The sequence below is a fragment of the Phyllostomus hastatus genome, unplaced genomic scaffold (genome assembly GCF_019186645.2).
Source record: "Phyllostomus hastatus isolate PE091 unplaced genomic scaffold, TTU_PhHast_1.1 phas_contig_86, whole genome shotgun sequence".
NCBI lineage: Eukaryota > Metazoa > Chordata > Mammalia > Chiroptera > Phyllostomidae > Phyllostomus > Phyllostomus hastatus.
In genome coordinates this window covers 39761818-39780201 of record NW_025333977.1, presented here as the reverse complement: position 1 = coordinate 39780201, position 18384 = coordinate 39761818, and positions in this window count along the sequence as shown.

The following is an 18384-nucleotide window of genomic DNA, read 5'->3' as shown; positions in this document are numbered from 1 at the left end:
AAAAACATAATTTTTAAAAAGTATGACACAGGTGTTATACTGAAGTAGTTCACTGTAGTATGTCAAGGTCATAATGTTGAAGGCATGCAGGTCACAACAAATTTTTCTCCAAACCTCAATTTCCTCATCCATAAAATGTGAAAAACAATAGCTTCTACCTTATAGTGTGCAGAGGATTAAATGAGATCATGCAAGCCAAGTACTGAGTACAGCGGTTGATATTTAGTTATTTTTAATATTACCAGCAATAATTATTTATGGCAATGCTATATTCAATTGAAAAACTATCAGACACTGAAAGGAGATGGACAAAAACAACCTGTTGTGAGAGTTAACCAGAAGGTCTCTAACTGACGGCAGGAGCTCTCAGTCCAGCTCCTAATCTCTTTGTGAAGCACAGTTCTCAGCAATTTTTTGCATCCATTGGGATATTGGACCTATTTTACTATTGCTTATGTAGATGCATATCACAACCTATTATTTCTATTAATCAATGGTCATAAAGTTGGAAGGGGCCTTGGTGATTAAATTCATTCTCTATATTTCACATGTATTGAAACGGAGACTTAGAGAAAGGGAGCAATATGACCAAGGTCATCCAGAATTTTAATAAAAGAACTAGAACCCTCCCCCTCACCATAAAAAACCTCTGACTCCCACATTGAAATTGCTTTACCATCTCCTCTTAGTATTTTAGATACCAGGAAATGTGCAAACGCTTTTGCATTTTTGAGCTCTATTCTGTGAGGGTTCCTAGATGTGCAGCCTCCCTTTATTTTTGCTAGAGGCATTGACAGAGATTAGCTGTCCTTTCTCCCCTCTGCCCCCACCCCTAGTTATTTCCACATATTTTCTACTAAGCATCCTCTTAACTCATATCACTTATATGAGTCTGGCCTCTTAAGTGCATGTAACGGAAAACCAATTCAAACTAACAGAGGCAATGGGAAATTATTGGAAAAGACAGGCAAGTGTCCTCCAGAACTGAAGGAACTGTTAACTTTGGAAAGGAAATTCTGGGGTTTAGGGACCTTCTCCCAGAGTACTGCCATTAGTGCAACATGATTCCAATGACACCCAGTCTCTGACACTTTTGTTCTCAGTTTTAAATGTGAGAGAAAGAAAGAGAAAAAGAGTGACAGAGAGACAAACAGACACACAGAAAGAAATTAAATGATTCCAGCTTGGATCCAATGTCTAGCCTTAGAGCAGTTTGCAATTGTGAGAGTTAGAAGGTGATCCACCCTATATAGCCCCCTAGAGACCTCCCTCCCCCGGGGCATGAGGGGGCTCTATCTAGAGAAGAGAAAATCACTGTGAGCCGAGCGGCCACCTCAAGAGGTGTGTACTACATTTCACCAAGTGTATCTCCAAGCAGATTGTGAGATTTTAGAAGGCAGGACTGTCAATTTCACCTTCAAACAGCATTTTCCTCACATCCAATGAATGTTTGTGGATTTGAATATATTATATCTTCAGTTTCTCTTGATCCAGGCATAGCAAACCAAGCTAAGAACACTGTAGTATCCAACTAACAAAAAAGGGGGCCTCTGCAGTGTTTGTGGTCACTTGGAAAACATACATCACACAAAAGCACACAAGCAGTACATCTGACTCATATGTAGGTGATAGATCTTGGCTCCAAGGACAGCTGTCCCGACCACACTCCTCTCTCTGGCTTTCTGTGAGGACAGGGCCCCCTTTCCCAGGCAGCCTTCCTACTGAAAATGTCTCTTCCTGACAGCCTGGCACTGCTCCACAGCGCTGTCTTCCATGGTTAAAAAGGAGCCCTGTAGTGCTTAGGTCATTGGGATTCTCATCTTCCCTCGTCATATGACAGCCATCAAGAGGACATATTCTCCTCTCCTGAGAAAAAGCCCCAATTAAATACACTCATTAATGCCTTGTGATTCTCCTGCTTTCTTCAAATGCATAACAAAAGTGAATCATTTTCTGCTGACCCGAAGCCTGGACAGGGAGTGCTTGGCCCAGGTTTGGGCTGACCGCTAGAACCTTATAGGATGTAATGGGCATTTTTCACTCTCAAATGCCAGATTTTCTCTGCTGCCCCTCCATCTGGTTATCAGATGCTGGCAGGCAAATGCATAAGGAGCCCTGAAAAAAAATAGCACATTTTATCTAGAATCAAAAGAATGCTAACAAATTAAGGCAAAATTGAGTTCAAATCTGCCCAGTCCAGCCCCTAATTGACCACATCCACCATCCTTTGCTATGTAAGTGTAGGTGGTGATGCACTGTGGAGGTAGGACAGGAAGGAGATCAGAACACCTGAGTTTGCGCACAGGCCCTGCTACTACCTGGTTGTAAAATCTTTGAGCCTCAGGTGACTGTGTGAAAAGAAGATACTGCTAAGACTTTGGAGTTCACTGACTTTATTTTAAGGTATGATCCCAACAAACTTTACTACCACTGAAACACTACCACCACCACTATTAAATAATATTTATAAAATGTTTACTCTGTGTCAGGCACAGCTGTGTGCCTAATTGCTAATATAAATAGCATTTTATCCTTTGACAACCCTCTAAATGAATTTAGTAATATTATTCTTCCTATTTTATAGATGAAGAAACTAAGATTTAGAGAATGAAATAACTCGGCCAAGGTTACACTAGCCAGTAGAGGACAAAGCCTCAGACCCCATGTTTTGCTCACCTGTGTTACCCCAGTGGTCTCTCAGCTACCAACACCAATATGGCGACGCTATGCTTCCTCTTGGCCTCTTTCTACCCAAAACACTTGGTTTCTAGTACTAAGTACATGGTTTTGCCTCCTTTAGATTGTTTCACTATTTCTACATTAAATGACCATTTCTGAAGACTTTATCTCCTCTAAAAATTAGTCCATCTTTGCCTTCTAAAAACCACCAAGGTATAGCTAGTCTGTATTTGCTCTGACCTCCATAAATTCACCATCTGCATTTCTCATTTGGTAATGAATATGTTGCCTCATTAAATCATTATTTTTATTATTATCACTTATCTCTTGATTATCTTTTGCTATTTATGTCCTGTCTCATCAACCAGATTGAATAGCTTGAGGATGAGGACAAGGATCACACTGCTGGGAACTGCTCTTAGCTCCTGACACAATGCCTTGGGCCAATCAGTAAATGTGAACTGAGTTTGGGACAGCTTCTTGCCCAGCTTCAGCCTGAATTATACTCCTCATTAGTCAGTGTCTATATGATGATAGGTGTCCTCTGCGGAAACCATGGTATTAGAATTATTGCCAAAAACCTGGTGGCTTTCATTGTGCAGGCAGCATACCCTGACCTAGGCCCCTGCTCCTGTGCCAGCCTAGGTGTACCACTTATGCCAGAGCCTCACCACATCTGTACACTCCTGTGTGCCTGATGGTATCAAGACGAGCTTTTCTGGTGATGCCAGCCAAGAAAAAACAGCTGGCAAATGTGGGAAAGACATTACCAGGCACTTGCCATTTCTATCAGTTTTCTGTGCCAACTTCATATGTTGCATTAAGGCTAACATTGAAAGTAAAAAGTAACTATATCTTCTCTCCTTTCCAGAAACTGATCTATGGCTGCCAGGTCCATAACAGTCATCCATTGGGCTGTCTGTCCACAGCACTTGCAGCTCAAACAACCAAATCTAGAGGTTGCCAAGACCTTGGCATTCCCAGGGTATAACAGCAATGCCAAGGGCTGAGCAGGTGATGAGTGTCCAAATTATCTTGTCACCTCCCCTTGGAGGTTCCAACAGCCAAGTGCTGAGAGGTTTTCCAGGTGCATTGTATTTTATAAGCATCATGCATTTCAGCAAACAAAAGTGGTACAAAATGATTTAGCAAATTATGAAGTGCTCGGTAATTTTCAGGAGGGATAATGTCCTTTTATTGCTTCCACAATAATGAGTTATTAACAACCTTCAATGTGCTTTTAGTAGGCAGCTTTTCCCTAGTTTTACTGACAACAAGGCAAGATAAACCAACTTTGGGTACAGCAAGAGAAGAAGGTTCCAGCCATAGTTTTGAAGTTGTACTTCTAAGACTGCTTTCAAGAAGGTGATGAGCAGGCTGGCTCCAAACAGAGGGGAATGGTAACAGTGGGAGTAAATACAGAAACATTTTTATTATTTTAACTTCTGTAAAGATAATTGACATTTTAAAACAAAAACAGTTACAATAAACTGTGGGGTTTATAAATAGGTAGAAGTTAAATGTATGACAACGATAGCATAAAAGCCAAGAGAGAAGTAGAAATATATTCTTATAAAGTTCAAAAACTTGATGTGAAGTGATATAATCTCACTTGAAGATAGACTAGGAAAAATTTAGATGAATAATCCCTAAAGTAGCCATTAAAATAAAACCACAAATAATTATAGCTAATTTGCAAAAAATAATATAATAAAATAGAATCTTAAAAAAATACTCATTTAACCCAAAACAATACAGAAAAAAGGGAAGGAGAGCAAAAAACAGATGAGACCAATAGAAATGAAGTATCAAGATAGCAAATTTAAATCCAATGATGCCTATAATCACATTAAGTGTAAATGGTCTGAACACCCCAATTAAAAGGCATAAATTGTCATATTGGATTTAAAAAACAAGGTACAGCCATATGCTGCCACAAGAAACCAGTTTGAATATCAAAATAGAAGCAGGTTAAAAGTAGAAAAGTGGGAAAATTCCAACCATGTTAGCATTAAATGAAAAAAATAAAATATGGAGTGGCTTGATTAATAGCAGGCCAGGAAGATGTCAAAGCGAAGAGTATTAACAAACATAAAGAGGATCATTTCACAGTGATAAGTGGACAAACTTACAGCAGAGCTAAAAACTGGTATCCTGTTTTAAAGTATTTATTGAGATGATTATACGTTCATGGATTGGAAGTCTTGATATTAAGATGTGAATTTTCCCCAAGTTGATCCATGAATTATAAGCAATTTCAATTAATATCCCAGCGGGACCTTATAAAAGAGACTGACAAGCTGGTTCATCCAGAAATGCCAAAACAACCTAGAAGAAGACCAAATCTGGGGGAATCACACTGCCTGACTCTAGTATTGAGCACAAAGTTACAGTAATTAAGATAATGCAGTAGTAAAGGTAAAGAGAACATAGCAAAACAGAAAGTCTGCATAGAAAACCACACATATAAGGTAATTGATTTTTGATGTAGGAGAAAAGGTAATTCAGGAATGAAAGAATTGTCTCTTCAACAAATGGTAAGGGAAAATTGAATATTCATAGGCAAAAAAGTGAGTTTTGATCCATACCTTTCCACATATATAAAAGTCATTTCAAAATGGATCATAGACCTAAAGGCAAAACCCAAAACTGTAAATCTCCTAGAAAAATATCATAGGAGAAAATTGTCATTGCCTTGAATTAGGCAAAGATTTGTTAGATATGACACCATATGCAGGATCCGTTAAAAATTTTATAAACTCCCTTCAGTGAATTGCATGTGCTGTGCTTTCACATGACGAGCAGTGCAGTAGGTTTGTTTCCACGAGCATCATCACAAACACGAGAACGTGTTGCATTACTACATTCTAACGGCTACAACATCACTAGGCAACAGGAATGTTTCAGCTCCATTGTAATTTTATGGGACCACCATAGTATACATGATCTGTTGTTGGCCAGCCCATCATATGTGGTGCATGACTGCAAAGCTGTTATGAACACATATGAATGCATACATATAAACATAAACATATAAACACTGGAGAAATTTGAAAATTTATGGAATATATTATCCAAACATCAGAGATGTCATAAGTAAGTGCTAGCATGAATAGAACTCCCAGAGTTTTATTTTGCTTTCCCAGCTCAAAAAGTTATTTCTGTTTTCCTCAGATCACCTTTGGATCTGTGATGTTTAAGTCCATGTTACTCATTACCAAGAAATTTAATTCCTAAGTGGTTCCCCCTTTTTTGTTACAATAGTGACAGACTATAATAATAGGAGGAAGCTTTTCAGAAATTTTCTCAATAGGGTTGAAATAAATTCTAATGTTGTTTTCTAGTTACCTGTATATGTGCATTGGCATCACACTCCCCTGAGAATTAGATCTGAAGCTGCTGCACCAGTCCAGCTAAAAAGGCTGCACAAGTTAAGTACGCTGGCTAAACTGTGGTGCTGGCAAGTAAATAGATGGTGAATTTATTAGTTGGTTTTGAAGATATGGGATAAAGGAGTTTATAGAAATCATTTAATTTCCATGAAGTCACCTTGAGTTCAATCAGTTTTGAATTCATATCCCCAGTTAATCAGCCAAATCACCAGACTCTGTGAGAGACTGCACTGGTCATGACTATGGAGAAAGAAAGGAAAAGTAAGTCATGGTGCCTACTTCAAGGAATTTCCAATCCAGCTTGGTGATCAGGCCAATAATGCCCTGCAAACAATAGGCATAATAGAGAGACGATGTCCTGGGCAAGTCCTCTGATCTCTTTGTGCCTTAGTTTCTTTAGTGCCACAGTCACTAAGCTCCAGGCACACTGGCCCTTTGCCCCTCCAATGCACCAAGCTCTTTCTTGTCTCCATGCCCTTGAACATGCAATTTTCTCTGTCTGGAAAAATTTACCTTTCATATAACTGACCTCTTCTTCTCTTACAAGTCACACCCTCAGAGGAGTCTTCCTAGACCTTTGTAGGCAAAGTCACTCCCTACTTCATTCCACTTGACTCCCAGTCACTGATTATCATATACCTTGATTTTTTCTTTTCTAAAAGGTCATCAACTTTTAGAAAAGAAAATGAAGAGAAAAATGTTTAACTACAGGCCACCTAACCCATCCCCTTTGTTTCACAGGTGAAAAAAAACAGAGGTTTGGGGAGGAATGATAACCAACCAGATTTGCAGCTGGACCAGAACTCAAGTTTTCTGTTTGGGGGCAAATCCTCCCATTACATCATGCTGCATTCCAAGACAAATAACAGAATCACTTCTTTGTCAAATTAGGTGAGATGCCAATGTTTATAAAAGATTTATTTTTGCAATTTAGGTTGGTTTGACTTATTGTGAAGATCTTGAAATTAAATAGTTGTAGATATGATTCTGTCCCCCTCAGGGTTCAGATAAAATTATATTCATTAACCACATATCAGAATGGCAGACATTGAGCCAGTGTTTTCCTTAATGTAGCAGGAAGGGCAGGGATCTGTTTGGACCTGAAACAACTGGTAATGGGGACTAGAGCACTGCAGAGCTTCTGTCGCCATCTGTCACTTTTGCTTCCCTCTGATCATCATTTTATTCTCCCATTTTGATAGATACCTCTGTATCTGGTTCTCTTGGCTGAAAACAAGATCTGCAACAGCTGTGGAAAGATGTTATACTGTCAGTAAATGGCGCAGCTCCCTTAGTTCCAGTACTAAATTCCCAATGAAGAAACAATAGGCCCAGGGTGCCCATCCCTGGCTCATCAGTTGTAGCCAGGGGCTCAGAAGCACACTGTACAACATAGCTGCCCCCTGAGTAACTACAAGGGTGGGAAGGGCAGTTCTAGGAAAAATGGGAAAAGGCTCAGACAAAACACTGATTCCAGTGTACATATATGAATCAATTTAACACACTACTCCCATTCACTAAATATTTATTGGATGCTGTTGCTTTTAGATAATAGGGATACAGCAGTGAGAAAAATAAACAAAAAATATAAAAACAAGATGAATAAACAAGGAACTATATTGTGCACCAGATAGTGGTAAGTGCCATGGAAAAAATAAAGCACAATGAAGAAGAGTAAGGGTGGGAGGGAAGGGGGGTGAATGTGCATGCATGCACTATTTTATGAAGTGTGGACAGAGAAGGCCTCATTTAGAAGAAGATAATTTCAGTTGAAATCTGAAAGAAATGAGGGAGCAACCAGGAGGCTAAGAAATAAATACATTTCTGACAGAAAAACAAGTGCAAAGATCCTGAAGTTGAAATGTGCCTTGTGTATTTGAGAAATAGCAAAGTTGCAATGGCTCTCCCAGAGAGAGAGAGGGAGTGCCAGGAGGTGATGTCTGAGAGGTGAGAGAAGCCAGATCATGCAGGGCCTTGGGCTCTCTGTCGATCACTATAATGCTTTTACCCCAAGTAAAATGAAACATTATACAAAGGTGTTAAGGCTGAAAGTAACATAAGTCACATATGTCTATTGTATTGAGAGGGTGGTAAGAAAACAGGGTGGTAGTTGAGAAGGTGGTCAAATATTGGATTTATTTTGAAGGTGGAACTAATGAGATATGCTAATTGATTGGATATAAGAAATGAGAAAGAGGACATTTAATGATGAGTTTTGGCCTGAGCAGCTAGAAAGTAGAGTTGTTGTGTACTATCATGAGGAAGAATAGAAAAGAAGTAGATCAATGAGGGAAAGGGAACTGAGAGTTTGATTTAAGACATAGTAAGCCTGAGATGCTTTATATACATCCAAGTGGCTACTGAGTGGACATTTGGCCACAGCAATATTGGGTTCACTTGGGAGACTCTGCTGGCGATAAATATTTTGGAATTATTAGTACATAGATAATACTCAAATCCTTGAAAGTAAATGGTATCCTCTTGGAAATAAATATCTATACAGCAGAGGTGAGGACAGCAGAGTGATACCCAGAGCAGTCCAATATAGAGAGGGAGGTTGAGGAGATGAGGCAGGACTACAAAGTCTATTAAACAGGAGAGTACAGGGAGGTCAAAGGGAACCAAGAGAGAATGGTATTCCAGAAGCCAGGTCAAAGGGTTGTTTGAAGGAGGGAAAAATTAAGTCAGTCAATAGTTCCTAATACTCCTTTCCAGACAAGATCACTAAATTTAACAACATGGAGCTCACAAATAACTTTCTAATTTCTTTCTTTTTTTTTTCAATGACATTGTGGTGACAAAATCCAAGCACAGTGAATACAAAGAGAAAGTGAAGGGCAGAGGAGCGAAACCAATGACATCTAGTATGGAAAATTCTGCTGTAAAAGTGAACAGAGAAGTGGGGTGGTAGGTGGAAGTCCGGAAGATTTTGTTTTGTTTGTTCTCAAGATGAGAGTATTGAAGTATTATCTGCTTATGTGAATGACCCCATAGAGAGAGGGGAAAAACTGATTGTATGGGTGAGAGAAAGGAGATGTGCTGGAGGGATATCCCTACGTAGGTAAAAAAGGATGGAATATAGGGCAGGAGTCTGAAAGTTGACTTTAGATATGAGAGAAGGTTCAGCTATAGTAACTGGAGGGAAGTGAACCCTATGGGTACAGATGCCACTGAAGTGGTAGATGTGGTGGTAGAAACATATTGAAATTCCTTTCTTTTCCCAACTTCTCTTTTCCAAGTGATGTAAGAAGTAAGGTCATCAGCTGAGAGTGAGGATGGAGAAAGGGATCTTGGAAATCTGAAGAGATAGGAGAGAGTATGGAACATAAGCAGATAAGAGATTAGCTGGACCAGGGAAATTGAATAGTGTTACCAGGCTTCACTAGAGGCCCTTTTGAAATATGTGGTCATGAATTTACCAGACAACACAGTTAACTGCTATTTTCCAGCGACATTTAGCTTCATGCCTATAGTCACAGTGTGGATGAGTGTTGGATTTAGCCAGCTTTGGGGTCTTGTTAAGCAAATTTGATCAAGGAAGATAGGGGAAGAAAATTGAAAATGTTGGTAAAGGGATGATTATAATTATAGACTATAAAAAGTAAGCTGAGTGAGGTAGGAGAAGAGGACCTGAAGAGGCACAAAAGGAGCAAAACGAAAAAACGATCAATGACTGTAGATCTCTGGGGTTAAAAAAAAATTTAAAGTATAAGAACAAGTGAACTGCAAATCTACAGGTTGGATCAGAAAGTGAAATGCATATGAGATACTGAAATCAGGAGTTGTGATTAGAAAAAGCCATAATTGGTAATTCACCTGAAAGCTGGTGAGTGGGGGAGTTAGTTTCCAGTCTAGTCTATTGGGCCATGCTGACTGCCATCATCAGTATTCTCCTGGTGTAACCGCCAGAGCTGATGCATTCTCTGCCTTCTGTCCATCCTTGTTTCCCCCACACCCTCTTTTCTAATTTTCTCACTACAGATGACTTCCTACATGCACAACAGGAAGCTGAGGTTCAAAGAAGATAAGACCATTGCCAGAAAGTGGAATCATTTGCTACTCAAGAGGCAGAATGAGAAACATGCCAAAGAATTTAATGCTTCCAGTGAAAGAAATAACAGTGGTGTAGAATTCAGATGAGGCATGAGCAAGCTTTTGTGGTAGCCCGGAAGTCTCAGAAACCCTTTTAGTTTCCTCTCACTTGCCCCCTAAATGTTGGGTGATGAGGGGTTGGTCAGGGTGGAAACCTCAAAATATTTAATAATAATTTTTAAAGGTCATTACAAAGTGCTTTATGACTGTTCATCTTCATGTTTCAAGTTCTGTTGTGAGAAACAGGAAGAAAAATAAACAGGAAAAGTGCATGAAAACCCCCAAAGGGATCCAATAGAATAAAAATAGTGCTAACAGGAAACAAACATCTTAAAACTCTAAGCGCGGAGGGGCGGGGCGGGGGGGGAAGGCAGGGGAAAATATAGATTGAGAAGTTCTACCAAACTAATTGCTTTTAATTTATATGGAAAAATTCAATTACTTAAATGGAGCAGTGACCAACATTTGGGCAATGGCTTATTACCTCCTTCCAACCCCTTTCTGCCATGTTAGACATTTTCCCCTAACAACTATCTGCCAGCACCTATAAAGGAAAGAGTATCAGACTTGGCAGTGTCTCTGGATTAGTGGCCAAGTTATGCCATCATATCTTGGCCTTCTAGGCAAGTACCTAAAAATAATAGCCAGCATGTATTGAGAGTTACTCTGTATTAGACCTTGGTCTGTGAATTTTACATGCAAAATTTGAAAGGGGCAAGAAAAATTGCCATACCTAAAGAGTTGCTCTTTCATTTGAAACATTCCTACTTTATCATTTCTAAGCTGCGATTAGCTTTCAGTGCCTCAAATGTGAATAATTGATTAATTTATCAGATTACCCAGAGTTTAGCTTATCACTGTGGACACAGAGATAGACAAGACACCATCCTCCAAAAGCCAGTATTCTGGTTAAATATTAAGGTTTGTATTTGTCATATCTGTACTATATTGCTGCCTACTATGTGTTGCTTAGTCAAAAGAATACTTGATTAGAAACCAGGAGACTATTATTACCTCCACCCCTCCCCCCACCCGCCACCCACTAAACTGTGAAGGCTGTAGGTGGATCATTTCCCTCCGCTGGAAATGGAGGAAAATTCCCTACAATTCCAACTGCATCTTTTGAAAGAAATGGTTTGGCCCACAGCCCCTCCATCTCCTTCCAACACAGACCTATGAGTCTCCCACTATTTTGTTTTTATTCAGTCTACAAACATATAAAAGCACAATGTGCTGGGCACTTTACAAATATCAACCCCCTTATTAGTATAACAATCTTATTATATAGTCACTGTAACTATCTCTAAGAAAACTATATAATAAATATAGTAATAAAATATGATAATAAAACTACTATTGTTAACCCCTCTTACAGATGATGAAGTTGAGGCACAGAGTCACTTGAAGTACTTGAGATTTATTTTACTTTTGAGACACCTATAAATTGTTTACTTTGGTTTTGCTGAGTGATTTATGGCAGCCTTTGATATTTTATTGCCAGTATAGTTATGTTGCTGGTGCTGTGGAATCTGTTTCCTACTTGGATAGAACAACGGCAGTCATTCACCAGAGACTGTGGTGCAATGAGGATTCCATGTCACACTCGCAAACACGCACACTTGAACAGTCAGTGGGGAGCTCCTTTGCGTCCGTCCATCCTTTCTGTCCCCACCCTCTACACCATCCCCATCCCTCTCTTCAATGAAAGAAAGTATGTGGAAGTGCCCAATGCAGAAACTGTCTCACTGTACGCTAAAAAAAGATTTTAAAAAATCCCCTTTCCTTCCTCCAATTTTGTTTCCTCTCTCTCTCACTCAGTCTTTCAATCTCACCACCTTCAAAGTGATGTTCTTTTCTGCCCTTCTAACCATTTCTACCCAAGAGTAATTGCTAAGTTCCATCAACAAACTGCCAATGTATCTAGCTTATGATTCTAAACTCCTCTGGACTTCCCCTCCCTCTCCTCCAGAGTCCATTTATCTATCCGCTGCTGCTGTGACCACCCTGCAACTGGACTCCCTGCCACAGCCCTGCAATCTGACCTAAAGGGCCCCCCCTTTCCTGCTACCACCAGCTCCCTCTCTACAGCATCCATGCCCCTACAATTCCATTTTTCTGTGTCGTCCCTCTACTTTGAAATCTCAACATCAAAAGGCTCTGTAAGAACCAGGCTTGACCTGATCTACACCTTCTTAACACCCTACCTATGTGACAACATGAAGTGAAGTTTTAACAATGTGACTTCATGATATATTATTGCATGGTGCCCAAAAGATATCAGTTTTAGACACAACAGCATGGGCAGAGCAACAGTTTTTTACCAGTCACTTGATTCTAATATTGAAAGTACTGACATTTGCAACTTTTCCAAAATCAGAGAAGAGGCAAGGTGATACCTATATTAGTGTAAGTCGTTTGCATCATGACCTCATTCTTGAGAAGCAGAGATAAAGAAAGATACTGCTGCGCTGGCTGTCCAGCTATTACGCACACTCTGGCTCTGCCCAAGGGAGAACCTCAGTCAGGTGAGCATTTCTTATCAAACATGTCATGGGGGAGAGGTGTCAAAATCCTGGGGAAGGGAAAAGAACATGAATTTTAAGTCAGAAGCCTTGGGATTACATCTAAGCTTTCAATTTACTTATAGTTTAACTTTAGGAAAGTCACCACCTCTGTTTAAACCTTGAAATTTATTTAGTCTGTAAAATGACAAATTTGGTATATTAATCCTTAAGGTCCCTAATACTTTCAAGTGTTAAGAGTGTATGATTCTATGCTTATTGTTCCAAATACCCAAATGTCCAACTTATCAAGTTGCATGTAATGCAATAATTTCTAAACTCCCAGTGGTCCTCAGTGATGAGTTCCACTGTGCTAGAGTGTAAATAAATATAAAATATGTTACATGTCCTCCAGGAGTCTTACTCTATTTGTGGAGAAAACAATTGGTAAGGATAATTATTATGAATAAGTGAAATAAAATTATTCTAACTCTAGTTACGCCTGATACTCTGAATCATAATTAAGAATTGGAGTGATCATGATATTAACTCAAAGCTGGGCTTTACAAAATGGGCAGATTTTTAAAAAGATTTTATTTATTTATTTTTAGAGAGGGGAAGGGAAGGAGAAAGAGAGAGAGAGAAACATCAATGTGTGGTTGCCTCTCACGTGGCCCCCACTAGGGGCGTGGCCCACAACCCAGGCATGTGCCCTGACTGGGAATCAAACCTGCGATGCTTTGGTTCACAGTCCCCACTCAATCCATTGAGCTATGCCAGCCAGGGCAAAAATGGGAAGATTTTGATTGGTGGACAAAAATGAAGACTTTCAGTAGAAGGAACATAAATAATGAGTGTTTGAAAGGATGTGTGGAGAATGTGATTGGACAGTGAGAATGGGACTATATTAAGGAGAGTTTAGAGAAAGTTAAGCAGCAAATTTCAGATTTATTTCCAGGAATGACTGGAAGCCATTAAAGGTTTTTTAAAGCAGGTAAGTAATGTAACAGAAGTACAAACTAAATAACAAACTAAAAATGAAAAACTATATATCAATTCTGGAATTCTTAAATGTAGTAAGTCCCACAGCCAAGGGCATATTAGAAGTTTAAAAATATAATTAAAAATTTTTAAAGGATGAAAATCTCTTGCCTCTCATTTTCTGGTACTTCAATGTGAGGACCATTAGCTGAGCAGTTGAGAGTTTTAATTGCCTGTTAATTGACACTGTGTGGGGAGGGAAGCAATTGCTAAGGTAACCAGGTCCCAAGCCATATGGGGCTTTGCAGAGTCATTCCAACACCTTGAGCTACCCTTGGAAATGAACAGGCAGTCCTGTTAGGCAGCTCAATCCATGGCAGAGCACCTGCTCCTAATAATCACTTAAAAGAAGGCAGGGCCATGATCTGGGCCAGGTGATGTTTTGGGCTGATTTTAAAAAGTTTGATTCTGAAATCTCATTAGGATATGTGAAAATATTAATGTCTCTCATGAAGCATAATCTCTCCACTAAAACAATTTTAACCGGACATTGTACAAATTTTTCAGCAAAATTTTGTAGCCACATTGTGTTAAAGCTGGAGTTGTCCTGAGATGCCAGCATATTGGGGAAATCAGCCCAGAGTGGAGAAGGAAACTTTTCAAGGTCAAATTTTAATTAATGGCAGACCTGAAATTAGATCCCAGGTTTTGCAGTTCTCACATTAATTCCTTGTGAGTTAAAGAAGGAATTCTGGGCTCTACTCAAGAGGAGTGTGGTGGTTAGCAATGGTGAAGGTAGAAATGGGGGTTGGGGTGGCTTCTCTAGTTCCTTGAAATTCCCACGCATGTAGAGTACTACCTGAGAAAAAGACTCTCCAATTCTGCCAGGCTATTAGCTGTAACTACATAGTGAGGGAGACCTTAAGTTTAGTGATCCTGTAAGCAAAACTGATTATTCCTTGACAGAACAACTTCCAGAATTCTGAATACTGTGACAAAACTATCCTATGTAAAATCCACTTTTCAAGCTACTCCTTCTTGTTCTCTATCCTCCTTTTGCCCTTCTCTACTTTTCTCACCTATAGTACTTATGACTTTTTAAATTACTATGTGAGTTTTTTAATTAAGTTTTTTGCGTATTATGCACTAGATTGTTAACTCCACCAAGGATCTTTGTCAGTTTGGTTCACATTTGTATTAAGGACCTGGAGAGCTAGAAATATAATTTGAATGAATGACTGAATAATAAATGGATCTATTATTTACTTTGAACAATGGGCATACTTTAAATTTATTTATTTATGTATTTATGTATTCCTCACCCAAAGACATGCTTATTGATTTTAGAGGGAGGGGAAATGAAGGAAAGAGAATAGGAGGCAAACATCAATGTGAGAGTTCACACCCTGACTGGGGACTGAACCCAAAACCTAGGTATGTGATCTGACCACGAATCAAACCTGTGACCTTTCAGTTCACAAGACAATGCTCCAACCAACTAAGCACACTGGCCAAGGTACAATGGGCATACTTTTAAGCCATGGTTTCTACCTGCAGAAATGGGCAGAGTGGTAATTCTCATGTAACAGGATGGTACGAGGATCAAATGAAGTAATATGGGAATGTATCTGGCACAATACTGGACCCCAGTGTGGCACTCATTAACCACTGGCTCTCTTCCTCTAAGGGTTTAAAATCACAAATACCCACCTCTCAGTCATCGCACTCTTTCTCTGACTCAATCCACACTAAGGACTGCACATCTTCCTGCTAGATGCCTTGGCCTCCTTCCTGTGGCTTTAGATGGTAGTGATGGGGCTTGGGGGCATGTTGAGTAGAAGCAGTAATGAAGTTGTGGGACCAGGGAGGAGCACTGGCTTTACAGACAGACCCAATGTTGAATCTTGGCTCCGCCACTCTTCAGCTATGTGATCAGCTATAAGATCACTTGGAAAGTGATCTTATTTTTCTGAGCCCTAGTTTGCTGCTCTGAAGAATGTAGATAACAATGCCCAGTTTCCAGATTCAGTGAGAGCTGCTAAGGACATAATGTGTATGTTACTTCTATAATCATAAATGCCCAGAAAAATAATAAAAGCACCTATCATTGCTGGAAAATTGGTTTGTTGAAAAGTTGTCTTTCAGAAAGATGAGCTCAAAATTAGCATATCTGAAACCCTCCATGATTGGGTATTGACATATATCACATTAAGACTGGTATATTTAGGAATTACAGAATTTTACAACCAGACTTTCTACTTACATATCTCATTTTGCAAAAAAAGGCTCATTGCAGAGAATGCTAGCATAAAAACTCAATCTATTAAGGAGTATTTCTTAATTAAAGCAATTCATAGATGTAAAAACCCTTATAGTTTTCAAAGAACTTTATAGTTTACACAGCACTTTCATACCCACTACCTCATCCCGTAATCCCATACCCCTGGACAGTGAGTTAGCACTCTGTCCTGTATCCTGTCGGTCATCCTTTTTGTTGTTCTCCATTTATGTCCTTACATTCCAGCCAGGCTTTTCCCCACTCCCAGATCAGGATTTGTACTTGTATTCATCCTTTCTCCACACCTTCGTTCCTTCTGATTGGAATGGCCTCTTTTGTCTAGTCCCCCAACTCTATGTTTTCAATTCCTGTCCATTTATTATAGCTTAACTTGAGTCCTTTCCCTTCCAAAATCCTCTCCAGGTCCCTTTAGCAGATGACTGTAGAGTCCTGTAGAGGACCTCTGTTGTTTTGTTTGTCTAGCATCCTTCTTATGGCATCGATGAAGCTTCTTTTCCAAGTGGTCCTAGTAAAATGATCAAATACAGTGCTCAGCCTTCTCCTTTTCCAACCTCTACACCACCACCACCACCACACACAAATACCAAGGCTGGACGTATGATCCAAGCCAGGCAAAAGGTGGTCTGCTGAGAATGTAGCGTGGGGTCATAGGGTGGAGGGTTATTTTGTTGTAAGCTCTTAAGTCTGGAGTTTTCTTGGTAGTAGGATCCCAAAGACACTCTTCATGACCTCAGGCCACGAAGCTCACAAGAGTTGCCTTTGTATTCCTGTATTTCCAAGAACTTGTTGGTATCAAATCTTCCTTCAATTTTAAGAAAGGCTAAATAGAAAAAATGGGGGGTGGGGAATAAAAATATTTCTAAGTGCAAGCTCTGTTTCTCTCCTTTAACACTCAAATAATTTCACACCATTCTTGGAATAAAACCCAAAACCCTTATGTGGTGTACCACTCCACGCATGATCTGGCTCCCCTCCACCTCTCTCATTTTATCCCTTGCCTTTCTTCCCCTCGCTTCCCTGTTCCAGATATACTGGCCTTCTTCCAGTTTCTTGATTTCTTCATGCATCCTCTCTCCCATAGAATACACCCTCCTCCTTAAAAAGTAAAAATAAAATAAAATTCTTGTCTTTTATAGACATTCAAATGTTATCTCAAATGGCTTACCTTAAAAGGCTTCCTGTCCTGAGAGAAGCCTTTTCTGAGCACTGGAACCCTCTACCCCAAACTGGAGGAAGTTATTTAATATTTGGTCTCACATTTCCCTGCTCTTTCCCTTAATTGCACTTGATAGTCCAGTGTTATATACCTGTGTTGATCAAGGTATCTCTCCCCCACTAAATGGTAAGTTGCCCAAGGAGCCAATCACTCTACTTCCAGGACTTAGCCTCTTTGTGTGCCTGGCACAAAAGACAGTTGAATAAATACTTGCTAAATTAATGTCAATTTTCTTAATCTTCTGATCAGATTGGTAAACATTCCTCACTTGACTCCTTCATCTGTTATTGCATTACCATAGACAGTGAATGTCAATGTATGGTCCCTGGATCAGCAGCATCAACATCACCTGGTAATTTGTTAGAAATGCATGTCCTTGGGCCCCAACCCAGGCTCACTGCATCAGAAACTCAAAGATGAGGCCCAGCGAAGTGTTTTGACAAGCCCTCAGGTGATTATGTTGGGCAATGAAGTCCGAGAACCACTGCTCTAGGATATCATTAGTTTCGGCAAACAAGAAACTTAATTATCAAATGGTTTAATCTCTCTAAAAGTTTCTGATTCAGTCATCAGCAGTCCAACATGAGTGCTCCACAAAGTCACGCAGAGACCTGGGGCTGACAGGCTTTACAGCTTTAACATGTGGCTTCCAGGGCTGGCCTGGACTGAATATCCAATGGAAAGTGGAATAAGAGGGCGTGTTGATGGGGCACCAGCTTCTTAATCACCATGGCCTGGTCGTGACATGTAACACCCACTCACATTCCACTGGCCACACCTTTCATGTGGCTCCATTGAGATGTAAGGAGTCTGGGGGACGTAGTCAGTCTTCTAATGCACAGCAGCTTCTCAGCAACAACTCTGTACTGTGGAGGAGAATACACATGTTTGATGGATAGTACCCATCTATGCCAGTTATAGCATGAAAATGTTACTTCTGAAAACTTACTTTTCTATAACTCCCTGCTTCAGCAAAATATCTAGGTAGCAGGCTCAAAGTCTCTCACTCTGGTTCCCATGGTGTAATTCACATGCGCTAGAGCCATGTTAGATAGAGCCATGCTAGCCATTTCATCCATTTGGTGGGATTTGCTCCATCTCCCACTCTGTGCTGGCTATGAATTCAGTTCCTGATGTCCATCTTGTCATCAGGTAACCTTGATTTGCCACAGCCACTCCCCTGCTGCGGTATCATAGCCACCATCATGGCATGAAGGGTGGGTT